General features: G+C 58.6%; 2 non-coding genes and 1 pseudogene across 2 annotated transcripts; all 3 read left to right on the top strand.

Moving 5' to 3' along the window:
• Window positions 1-1,519: 1,519 nt before the first annotated feature.
• LOC144111577 (small subunit ribosomal RNA) lies at window positions 1,520-3,330 on the top strand. Its single transcript, XR_013310104.1, has one exon. It is a non-coding gene; the product is annotated as a small subunit ribosomal RNA (ribosomal RNA).
• A 1,560-nt stretch (window positions 3,331-4,890) lies between these two features.
• On the top strand, window positions 4,891-5,043 carry LOC144111601 (5.8S ribosomal RNA). The gene has a single exon (XR_013310123.1). It is a non-coding gene; the product is annotated as a 5.8S ribosomal RNA (ribosomal RNA).
• A 990-nt stretch (window positions 5,044-6,033) lies between these two features.
• The window catches only part of LOC144111605 (large subunit ribosomal RNA), a 7,539-nt pseudogene continuing 2,015 nt past the window's right edge, over window positions 6,034-11,557 (top strand).

Here is an 11,557-nt window from a genome sequence, read left to right as displayed (position 1 = left end):
TCGGCTCGCGCGGGGCGCCGCGAAACGCGCGCGCCGCGATGCCGCCGATGGGTGCCGCACGATTTGCGCGGCTCTTGCGGCGAAGGCGCCTCGAGCACGGCGCCAAGCGCCACGGCAAAGTCCACGAGTTCGGCTCGCGCGGGGCGCCGCGAAACGCGCGCGCCGCGATGCCGCCGATGGGTGCCGCACGATTTGCGCGGCTCTTGCGGCGAAGGCGCCTCGAGCACGGCGCCAAGCGCCACGGCAAAGTCCACGAGTTCGGCTCGCGCGGGGCGCCGCGAAACGCGCGCGCCGCGATGCCGCCCGATGGGCGCGCACGATTTGCGCCAAATTTACGGCGAGATCGGCACGAGTACGGCCACTTACCAACCCACGGAGGTCTGGGTACTTATCGCTGCATATATAAGGGGGGCATACCGCCGCGGCACACGCGGAGGCGTAGAGTGCGCGCTTCGTCGGCGAAGTCCGAAACGCGGCTCTCGACGCCCCGGAGGCGCATTTGTGCATTTGGCGACCTCGGCCCATGGCATTTGCACGATTTGTGCGACACTTGATCCGAAAGCGCCACGAGTACGGCTCGTGTGGTGCGCCGCGATGCCGGCCTGCGCTGCCGCGCCCGCGATTTGGCCAGGTCCCGCGGCGGAACCGCGGTACCGACAGAGGGGCCGATAGCGCCACGGCAAAGTCCACGAGTTCGGTTCGCGCGGGGCGCCGCGAAACGCGCGCGCCGCGATGCCGCCGATGGGTGCCGCACGATTTGCGCGGCTCTTGCGGCGAAGGCGCCTCGAGCACGGCGCCAAGCGCCACGGCAAAGTCCACGAGTTCGGCTCGCGCGGGGCGCCGCGAAACGCGCGCGCCGCGATGCCGCCCGATGGGCGCGCACGATTTGCGCCAAATTTACGGCGAGATCGGCACGAGTACGGCCACTTACCAACCCACGGAGGTCTGGGTACTTATCGCTGCTACTATATGGGGGTCCTTGTGGCACTGTCGGTGGCGTGCGCCCGAGCGCGCGCGCGCCGTACGGGTCTTGATATGCGGCCTCGTGCCCAGCGTGTCCCCGTCCGTGGACCCCACGGCATTCGTCTGCAGCCTCATCCGCGTCTGCGATAGGGGCTGGTTGTCGGACGACGCTGTTCCCACGTGTTACGAAGTGTGTTCCGTGCTACCCGGACTCGATTCCGTGCGACTGCGCCGAAGACGCGGGCGTGTCCCGTCGTCTGGCGGCTAGGCCGTCTCGGCTACGCAGCAAGCGCCGTCCAGTGCCTGAACGCCGCGGCCCTAGCGGCCGCGTGCGCACTGGTGGGCGCGTTACAAATGCTTTGCCTAAGGGCGCGTGCTCTCTTGCCGCGCGGTGATAACCGGGCCTTCGGGTCGGATGCCGCAGCGAGCTCGAACGATGCACGGGCAGCGAGAGCTGCCGCGAAAAAGATGCGCGTCGCGCGCCGAGGGGTGAGAGGGGCCCCGATCGGCCGCGACAGGGCTCCCTTGAGGAGCGACAAGGGTTTGCCTATGCATCTACCTGGTTGATCCTGCCAGTAATCATATGCTTGTCTCAAAGATTAAGCCATGCATGTCTAAGTACATGCCGAAATAAGCGAAACCGCGAATGGCTCATTAAATCAGTTATGGTTCCTTAGATCGTTTCTTTCTACTTGGACAACTGTGACAATTCTAGAGCTAATACATGCATTGAGCCTGAAGGCCTGTGGCTGACAGGCGCTTTTATTAGACCAAGACCCATCGGGTTCTGCCCGTACTCTGTGGTGACTCTGGATAACTTTGTGCTGATCGCATGGCCATGAGCCGGCGACGTTTCTTTCAAGTGTCTGCCTTATCAACTTTCGATGGTAGGTTACTTGCCTACCATGGTTGTTACGGGTAACGGAGAATCAGGGTTCGATTCCGGAGAGGGAGCCTGAGAAACGGCTACCACATCCAAGGAAGGCAGCAGGCGCGCAAATTACCCACTCCCGGCACGGGGAGGTAGTGACGAAAAATAACAATACGGGACTCTTTTGAGGCCCCGTAATTGAAATGAGTACACTCTAAATCCTTTAACGAGGATCAATTGGAGGGGAAGTCTGGTGCCAGCAGCCGCGGTAATTCCAGCTCCAATAGCGTATACTAAAGCTGCTGCGGTTAAAAAGCTCGTAGTTGGATCTCAGTTCCAGACGAGTAGTGCATCTACCCGATGCGACGGCTCGGACTGAACATCATGCCGGTCCTCTCTTGGTGCCCTTCATTGGTGCGTCTCGAGGAGGCCTGCGCTTTTACTTTGAAAAAATTAGAGTGCTCAACGCAGGCGAGTCGCCTGAATAAACTTGCATGGAATAATAGAACAAGACCCCGTTTCTGTTCTGTTGGTTTTTGGAATACGGGGTAATGATTAAGAGGGACAGACGGGGGCATTCGTATTGCGGCGCTAGAGGTGAAATTCTTGGACCGTCGCAAGACGAACTACTGCGAAAGCATTTGCCAAGAATGTTTTCTTTGATCAAGAACGAAAGTCAGAGGTTCGAAGGCGATCAGATACCGCCCTAGTTCTGACCATAAACGATGCCAACCAGCGATCCGCCTGAGTTACTCAAATGACTCGGCGGGCAGCTTCCGGAAACCAAAGTATTTGGGTTCCGGGGGAAGTATGGTTGCAAAGCTGAAACTTAAAGGAATTGACGGAAGGGCACCACCAGGAGTGGAGCCTGCGGCTTAATTTGACTCAACACGGAAAACTTACCCGGCCCGGACACTGGGAGGATTGACAGATTGAGAGCTCTTTCTTGATTCGGTGGATGGTGGTGCATGGCCGTTCTTAGTTGGTGGAGCGATTTGTCTGGTTAATTCCGATAACGAACGAGACTCTAGCCTATTAAATAGGTGCGGGGTTCCCAGCACCTTACAACCTTCTTAGAGGGACAAGCGGCTCCTAGCCGCACGAAACAGAGCAATAACAGGTCTGTGATGCCCTTAGATGTCCGGGGCCGCACGCGCGCTACACTGAAGGAAGCAGCGTGTCTTTATCCCTGTCTGAAAAGACTGGGTAACCCTTGGAACTTCCTTCGTGATTGGGATAGGGGCTTGCAATTGTTCCCCTTGAACGAGGAATTCCCAGTAAGCGCGAGTCATAAGCTCGCGTTGATTACGTCCCTGCCCTTTGTACACACCGCCCGTCGCTACTACCGATTGAATGATTTAGTGAGGTCTTCGGACCGATGTCCGGCGCGGCCTTTCGGTTGCGCCGGTCTGTTGGAAAGATGACCAAACTGATCATTTAGAGGAAGTAAAAGTCGTAACAAGGTTTCCGTAGGTGAACCTGCGGAAGGATCATTACCGGATTGTGCTTGTCACACCCGGCGCCGCCCCCGCTTATAAGCGGGGGAAGGCCTCAACAGCGGAGTTGCGAGATTCTGATGCCGCATCTCTGCAAAAATTGTTACGCCCAGCGGAGGTCCGTCACCAAGGGAATGTCGGACGGACTGCTTCCGTGGGTTCGAACGGCGTAACGCACCAATCTGGTGGGCTTTCGGTCTTCGACACTCGTTGTCGGAGAGACTCGAACGTAGCCGGTAGGCTGGCCGAGGGAAAAGGCCGGCCCGCTGCCAAGGGAACGGCGGCGGCTGCTGCGAAGTACGAAAGGAACCGCAGCTCGCTGGCTCTCGTTAGAGTTGCGACCGAGTCGGTAGGCCGGCCGAGGGAAAGGCCGGCCCGCCGCCAAGGGAACGGCGGCGGCTGCTGCGGAGTACGAGAGGAAACGCGGCTCGCTGGCTCATGAGAGTCGCGACGGAGTCGGTAGGCTGTCCGAGGGAAAGGCTTGCCCGCCGCCAAGGGAACGGCGGCGGCTGCTGCGGAGTACGAGAGGAAACGCGGCTCGCCGGCTCCGGAAAAGTAACTCTTCGCAACAACGCGCGCGCGGCGGGACGCGTGCGGCCCAGTACTTATAAGGAACGGCCGCCGCAAGAGGTCTCGCAGTGCGGGCGCGATGTCTGAAGCCGTGCCGGCGGGGCGAAAGGAGGCACCGGGAAAAAAAGGGACGAGGGGTTGTAATCCCGCATTTTGAACGCACCTGCGGCAGCGGGGTTCTCCTGCTGCTTCGTCCTTCCCAGCCTTCGAGTAGTCTGCCGGTGCGATACCGAAACGCCGTCCATGGCACTGTGGCCGGTGGACTCCTGTTGCGGGAGTAGTCTGACGAACGCCCGTCTGGCGGCTGTCCAAGTACGCGCTGCGTAGCCACGGCTAGGCGGTGCCTGTCTCTTAAGCGAAGCAATGATGTGGCGAAATGGTCGGATAGGGCGCAGCACGAGGGCGCACCCTTGGGGCGGCGGACTCGAGGGGCATTTCTGAGCGAAAGATGACCCCTTCCCCAAAGAGGGCGCAGCGGTGGGCGGCAGAGAACCGTCCACACAGAGCTACCGCTGCTTGGGAGTCCGGGGGTGACGTCGCTGCGAACACAACGGCAGAACAAACGTGCTCGGGGAACGGCGCAAAAGCTCTGTGTTATTGCCCAATTGATGACGAAGTTACCGGTGTGCTTCCTGGTGAACCGATGGTCGTCGGACCCGTGCGACCGCTTAAAGAAAACGGGCTGAACAGCAAACCGTGAACAGCAAAAAAAACGGCACCAGCGAAGACCGGAACTTGAGAGCGCCGTTGCACGTCTGCCTTAGGGTTGCCAAATGCCTCGTCGTCTCTAGCGACGCGCAAGCCATTGTCGCACACAAGCTTCGAAGAGACCTTGCTCGCCTCGGCTTTGAGGCACCGCGCAAGCATGCCGAACGGACGGCTGCTGGAACGTGGAATTGTCGGACGAAACTGCAGTCGGGGAGGCTAGGGGAGGAGCCCGGTGCCTAAAACCCTGGTTGTACTGTACGGAATTGAACAAACCAAATGCACGACTCTAAGCGGTGGATCACTCGGTTCTCGGGTCGATGAAGAACGCAGCCAGCTGCGAGACTTGGTGTGAATTGCAGGACACACTGAGCACTGATTCTTCGAACGCACATTGCGCCCTTGGGTCTTCCCTTGGGTTCGTCTGTCTGAGGGTCGGATCATATATCAAGAGAGGACGCCGGCGCCCGGGGATGGCGCGGCCGGCGACTCGTTTTGACCGTGTCGGCAAAGAGGACGGCTCTGTACGAAACGCCGAAGATCCCTCGAAAGACTTTGCGAAAGAGGAGAGTGGGTCGAACCCTTCAGCCGCGCTCCAAGCGGCCGAGTCGGGTCGCCCTGCGCAGACGACGTAACGCGGGACGGCGGCTGCTAGCCGTAGAGCGTCTGGCCTCCGAAGGCGACCGCCGCAGGAAGGGATTACCTGCAGGGAAAGCGCGGTCCCGACGGGAGACGAGGCCGTGTGGACGGGCGGCAAAGCGTTGCCCGCTGGCCCGCGTACGTGTAGCCGAACTGCTGCGAGAAACGCAGAGACGGGAGCGCCCTGTCCGGGCACGCCCGCGCGAGAAGAAGGGAGATCTCGCGCGGGGGTGCGGGGAGGCGACAGGCGCGCGAAAGCGTTTCGTGCGCGGCAGTTTCGGGCGAAGCGCAGAGGCGCGCCGTGGCGCGGTGACGAAGGGGTCCCCCCGGACCCGATGCAAAGGGACCGCCTCCTCGAACGGGCGCAAAGTCGAGTAAGGGTCGAACGGACGCGATCTCGTTGCGAGCGCAGTCCGCCGTCGGTCTAAGTGCTTCGCAGTCTCTGCCCCGAGAAAAACTGGGCCACTCCAGTTGGGGCGGGGGCGACGCAAAACTTGACGATGCCCCTACGCCAGGCCGAGGTCGCTCTCTCGAGGGAAAGAGAGGTGCGGCAGGGAAAAATTCGGCCGCGGCGGTCGGGGGCTCGAAACTCTCTGCGTTATCCGCGCAAACCGCATGCGCGCGGTCCCGAGCGCCGGCCAGCGGCGCCTTCCAGTCTCGCTCGCAGTCGCCGAGGGTGCTGCCGACTGTGAGCGGGGAATGGGCGGAAGGCGTCGGCCGGACGATTGGGGAAGGACGCGCGCGCGCGCTGGACCGCGCCGGAATCGAACGCGAGAGCGCACATCTGTTCGACCTCAGATCAGGCGAGACAACCCGCTGAATTTAAGCATATCACTAAGCGGAGGAAAAGAAACCAACAGGGATTCCCTGAGTAGCTGCGAGCGAAACGGGACCTAGCCCAGCACCGAATCCCCCGTCCTTGCAGGCGGTCGGGAAATGTGGTGTATGGGAGGCAACGTTCCCGGGAGTTTGCGACGGTGCAAGTCCCCCTGACAGGGGCTTGTCCCAGAGTGGGTGCCAGGCCCGTCTCCGCCGTTGCGCGCCCGGGACGAAGCCTCCCGTGAGTCGGGTTGCTTGAGAGTGCAGCCCTAAGTGGGTGGTAAACTCCATCTAAGGCTAAATACGACCGAGAGACCGATAGTCAACAAGTACCGTGAGGGAAAGTTGAAAAGAACTTTGAAGAGAGAGTTCAAGAGTACGTGAAACCGCTTAGAGTAAAACGGGTGGGCCCTCGAAGCTCGAAAGCGGTGGGATTCAGTCTCCGGACGACTGCCGAGCTGGCGGCGTCGGGTAAACGGCTCCTCTCGGGGGGCTGTTCCGGCTGCCAGTGCGCGGACGCGGTCTCCGGGGTGCGCACTTTCCACCGCCGGTAGAACGCCGCGACGGACGCGGGTCAATGGGAAAAGTACGACTTTGAGTCCGGCTCTGGAGGTGCCCTGCTCGTCCCCTCGGGGACGGTTCGCGGGAGTTATACCTTGCCGTGCACGAAGAGTTCGTCACCCCGTCCAGGCCCCATGGGCTTCTCCCGGCTGTCGGGAGGCCCGAACGATGACGCCCTCTGGAATCGGAGTGGAGGACCCGCTGGGCAAGCTTGTCGCCTCTCGTTGTCCGGGTTGGTCCCGTGGCGGCGGGCTGGCGGCGAGAAGCCGGGCGAGCGGGGAGTTCTCCCGCGGAGGCGCTATCGTGGTTTGCGGCGAGTAGGTCGGTAACCCACCCGACCCGTCTTGAAACACGGACCAAGGAGTCTAACATGTGCGCGAGTCAATGGGTCTCTCGAAACCCAATGGCGCAATGAAACGTGAAGGCCCTTCGCGGGCCGCGTTGCGATCCCGGACCGCACAGGGGTTCGGGCGCAGCAACGGCCCGTCCCAGGCGCTCACTTGTCGCCGGGGCGGAGCGAGAGCGCACACGTTGGCACCCGAAAGATGGTGAACTATGCCCGGGCAGGACGAGGCCAGAGGAAACTCTGGTGGAGGTCCGAAGCGATTCTGACGTGCAAATCGATCGTCCGATCCGGGTATAGGGGCGAAAGACCAATCGAACCATCTAGTAGCTGGTTCCCTCCGAAGTTTCCCTCAGGATAGCTGGCGCTCGATGGGAGAGCAGTCACACCTGGTAAAGCGAATGATTAGAGGCATTGGGGTCGAAACGTCCTCAACCTATTCTCAAACTTTCAATGGGTGTACGGGAGGCCTTCTGGGTTGAGGCCTCCCGCTGCGATGAGAGTGCCAAGTGGGCCACTTTTGGTAAGCAGAACTGGCGCTGTGGGATGAACCAAACGCCGGGGTAAGGCGCCCGAGTCGGGACGCTCATGAGAACCCATGAAGGGTGTTGGTTGCTTAAGACAGCAGGACGGTGGCCATGGAAGTCGGAATCCGCTAAGGAGTGTGTAACAACTCACCTGCCGAAGCAACTAGCCCCGAAAATGGATGGCGCTCTAGCGTCGCGCCTATCCCCGGCCGTCGCTGGCAGAGTAGCACGAACAGTGGGGGTGCTAAGCCGCGACGAGTAGGAGGGCCGCAGCGGTGGGCGTTGAAGGTGTCGGGCGCGAGCCCGCCTGGAGCCGCCGCTGGTGCAGATCTTGGTGGTAGTAGCAAATACTCAAGTGAGAACCTTGAGGACTGAAGTGGAGAAGGGTTCCATGTGAACAGCAGTTGAACATGGGTCAGTCGGTCCTTAGGGAAAGGAGAAATCCTTTCAGAAGCGGGCGCGTTTGTGCAGCTCTGTCTGTCGAATCGGAGACGCCCCGCTGCAACCGAAAGGGAATCGGGTTAACAGTCCCGAACCCGGCTACGGAGATCGGTCCTTCGGGGCCCAGTGCGGCAACGCAAACCAGCTCGGAGACGCCGATGGGAGCCCCGGGAAGAGTTTTCTTTTCTCTGTAAGGAGATCGAGTCCCTGGAATGGGTTCACCCCGAGATAGGGACGGTGGCTCCGTAGAGCAGTGCGGCTCTTGCGCTGTCCGGTGCGCTCCTGTCGGCCCTTGAAAATCCGAGTGAGGGAGTGTGATTTTCGTGCCGGACCGTACCCATATCCGCAGCAGGTCTCCAAGGTGAACAGCCTCTAGTCTCTAGACCAATGTAGGTAAGGGAAGTCGGCAAAACGGATCCGTAACCTTGGGAAAAGGATTGGCTCTGAGGGCTGAGCCGGTCGGGCTGGGGTCCAGAAGCAGGAATGGCACTGCACCGGGACTGGGCGAGGCTCGCCGCCGTCAAAAGCGGTGCGGCCGAGCCCGGACCAGCGTCGGGACCTTCCTGTGGAAAGCCACAGCTGTGCTTGTTCCGGGGGCTTCGTGCCCGAGGTTCTTGCTTCGGCCGGCAGAAAACAGCCAACTCAGAACTGGCACGGACCGGGGGAATCCGACTGTCTAATTAAAACAAAGCATTGCGAGGGCCAGCATTGGTGCTGACGCAATGTGATTTCTGCCCAGTGCTCTGAATGTCAACGTGAAGAAATTCAAAAAAGCGCGGGTAAACGGCGAGAGTAACTATGACTCTCTTGTCGGATTCTGAGTTTCACTCATGCGACAGTGACGTAGTGGTTACGCGGCCCAGAATGGGGCGTAGGGTGAATATTAGTTCGAGTGATGAGACGGACATTGAACGAGAAGGTGTATGTAGTGTTGGCGATGGGGTGACTACGGAACTTGATCGAAACGTCGTTTCATTAGATGCTTCCGGCGCTAGGCGCGGGAAGCGTAGGCTTAGCGATGAACATGATGCATCTTGCGCTAGGCGCAGTGCGTGTATGAGCGACGTTGAACGAGATGAGAGTGAACCCACTAATGTGGCTAGGAACTGTCCCGGCCCGTCTACTGCTAGGCAGGACCCGCTTGGGAGATTAAGGACCGAGTTGCTCACCTCAGACTCGGATGATTCATCCTCCGAGCTTTCGCATAACACCTGTATTGACTGCAATAGAACATTCACCAGTCGAGTGGGCTTGAGCCTTCATCGGAAGAGGCACCACCTTGTTGCGTACAACGCGGAGATTGTAGTTTCTAAAACTAAGCCGCGATGGCTACCAGAGGAAAACTACCGCCTTGCGCTCCGGGAAGCTCAAATTCTGAGGCAGGCCAAACAGGATGGTGTGTACGTGTACAACATGAACGAAAGATTACATGACATGTTCAGGAGCCGTACATTTGACAGCCTGAAATCACACAGGCGCCAGGATGCATATAAGACTTTAGTGAAAGAGCTCCTGACCAGAGATCTAGATCCGATAGCCGAGCCGGCCGGAGAGACCGACACAATGAACACAACACAAACTTCTACAGATGATTTTGTACCTTCTCAGTCCGACCGGGATCTGAACATAGAAGCATTACGGGCACTAGTAAATAAGCCGTGTCCGAGGACCTTTGGGGCAGACACTCTCTGGACAATCGCAAAGTTGTTTCTAGATAATGAAAATGTGCTCTTACCGTTGAACAACTATGTCCGGGAGTACTTCTTCCGGGATGGACCACCAGTTGGAACGGGAAGCCAGCCCCGACGACAAAGGAAGAGCATGAGCAGAAGGAAGAGACGCCAAGGGGAATACGCGAAGACTCAGGAGCTGTTCAAGAAATGCCAATCCAGATGTGCCAGGGAAATCCTCGATGGCCCGAAGCAGTCGGTTGTAAAGGACGTACCGGACTTTCTGCGTACGTGGAAGAGAGTCATGGAGTCCGAGCCACCGGCCTCCCAACTCGAACCAGTAAGGAAGGATGGGGTTGAAGTTTCGATTTTTCAACCCATCACAACCACTGAGCTGAAGGCGGCATTGCCCCGACTGGACTCGGCCCCGGGACCGGATGGTTTCTCTGCCCGGGAAATTCGTGGCGTGCCAGTTTCTGTGCTTAAGGTTGTTTTGACATTGTTGATGTTGGTGGGGAGGCTGCCGGTATGCCTGAAAGGGGCTCGAACCATCTTTATCCCCAAAAAAGCCGATGCGAGTGAGCCAGGGGATTTTCGCCCAATAAGTGTAGCCCCCATTTTGCTTCGCCTATTTCATAAGGTGCTGGCGACGAGATTGATGACTGCAATCCCGCTGGATCTCAAGCAACGCGCCTTCATGCCAGTTGATGGGTGTGCTGAAAATGTGCACCTTTTGGCCGGTGTAATACATGAGGCGAGGCGCAGCTATAAACCACTGTATATGGCAACACTGGACATAGCGAAAGCATTTGACAGAGTTACGACGGCAGCCATTCTGGAGGGGCTTCACAGAAAGTCATTAGACGGGCCGTTCCTACGGTATGTCCGTGACTTCTACGAAGGCGCCGAAACAGCCCTGACCTTTGAGGGGTCTTCGCAGTATGTTAAGCCAACCAGAGGGGTTCGGCAGGGTGACCCTTTATCACCCATGTTCTTTAACTTGGTGTTAGATGGTTGGTTGGCGGTTTGCCCTCCGGAGGTCGGATTCAAGAGTGGCCCATTGTCAGTAAATGCCATGGCATTCGCTGACGACATGATAATAATGGCATCTACTCCGGAGGGCCTGCAGGAACAACTTGATTCCTTGTACGCCTACCTTGCTCCCAGAGGATTGACCATCAACCCCGCAAAGAGCCTAACAGTGTCATACCTTCCTGATGCCAAAAGGAAGATCACGAAAGTCGATACCTCAAGACACTTCAACATTGGAGGAGACGACATACCTGCAGCGGAGGTTGACACAACATGGCGCTACTTGGGCTTGACATTTTCGCCCATTGGGATGTCACCAGCAGACATCATGTCTGAGCTGAAAGGTTTGTTGAATAGGGTGAGCGCAGCGCCCCTTAAACCACAACAACGCCTAGTGGTGTTGCGTACTTACCTCCTCCCGAGGTTAATGCATCGGGTGGTGCTTGGTCCCACTTCCTCCAAAATGCTGATAAAGTTGGACAAGGCCACCCGGGCAGCAGTTCGACGATGGCTAAGATTGCCCCACGACGTGCCGCACTCGATTTATCATGCAGCCATCAAAGATGGTGGGCTCGGGATTCTGTCTCTCAGGGCGGCGACTCCTTGGCTGAGACTGAAAAGATTAAACGCGTTAGGTGAATCCACTAACGAGTCGTGCAGGGTGCTGGCCGGTATGCCTTACCTTGGGGAGTTAATCACCAGGGCCCAGAAAATGACTATGTACACTGGCACCGTCCTTCCTTCTGGAAGAGCAGTCCAGACATTCTGGAAAAAGGAACTGCTTGCCAGTGCGGACGGGGCATCCCTTCGGGGTGCAGAAAATGCCCCCGGGTCTACTTACTGGATTAGAGAGGGCACACATTTGCTGAGCGGCCGAGACTTTATTAACGTGATTAAGTTCCGCTTCAATGCCATGCCCT

This window comes from Amblyomma americanum, chromosome 11 (genome assembly GCF_052857255.1).
Source record: "Amblyomma americanum isolate KBUSLIRL-KWMA chromosome 11, ASM5285725v1, whole genome shotgun sequence".
Classification (NCBI taxonomy): Eukaryota; Metazoa; Arthropoda; class Arachnida; order Ixodida; family Ixodidae; genus Amblyomma; species Amblyomma americanum.
Note: the sequence above shows the minus strand (reverse complement) of the source record. Positions and strands in the feature narration are given on the sequence as shown.